A 640-nucleotide genomic window follows, 5' to 3' on the forward strand; every position below is an offset into this window, starting at 1 on the left:
CGCCCACCCACCCCGGGAGAATACCTGAGATCCTCCGTCCCCAGGAAGCCGCCGCCGGGGCCAGGAGGAGGCCCGGCTCCAGCCCACTTGCCCCGGTAACTGGTCTGGGCTGGAAATAAAAGATAGGGGTGTTTTCAAGCCTGTTGCCCAAGTGCTGCCCATTTGGCCGCTTTGGAAAACATTGAGGCGCAAGAGCCTGAAATGTGCCCCCGGGGACACGAGGGACTTGCTGGTAGCGCCTCACCTGGGCTCCCCTCCCCCTTAACTGCCATCTCTGGGAAAGAGGCCCTTTGGAGACACAGCATTTAGTGACAGCATTTTGGCTTTTAAGGTCTCGGAAGAGCAAGCGGTCGGGGTGACTTGGGGGCCAGCAGAGCCGTTAACCTCACGGAGAACCCGGGAGGGCTTGCGAGATTTCTCTCTGCCTCTGCAGGGAGCTATATGGCCGACTGCTGGCCACGGCTGGGGTGGGCACAGGTCAGGGCGTGGCCTCTCGCTTAGTGTGCTCTCAGAGGGCAGCCTCAGGGAGGCTGCTGGGGGCGGGGAGGCTGCGGGGAGAGGGGTCCCAGCTGGGGCTCTGAAGGGGTGTGTGCCCATCTGAGTCAGGGCGTGGCCCAGCAGCCAGCATGCCCCCCCCCCC

The sequence above is a fragment of the Carlito syrichta genome, unplaced genomic scaffold, assembly GCF_000164805.1.
Source record: "Carlito syrichta isolate Samal-C Ts95f unplaced genomic scaffold, Tarsius_syrichta-2.0.1 Scaffold313469, whole genome shotgun sequence".
Lineage (NCBI taxonomy): Eukaryota > Metazoa > Chordata > Mammalia > Primates > Tarsiidae > Carlito > Carlito syrichta.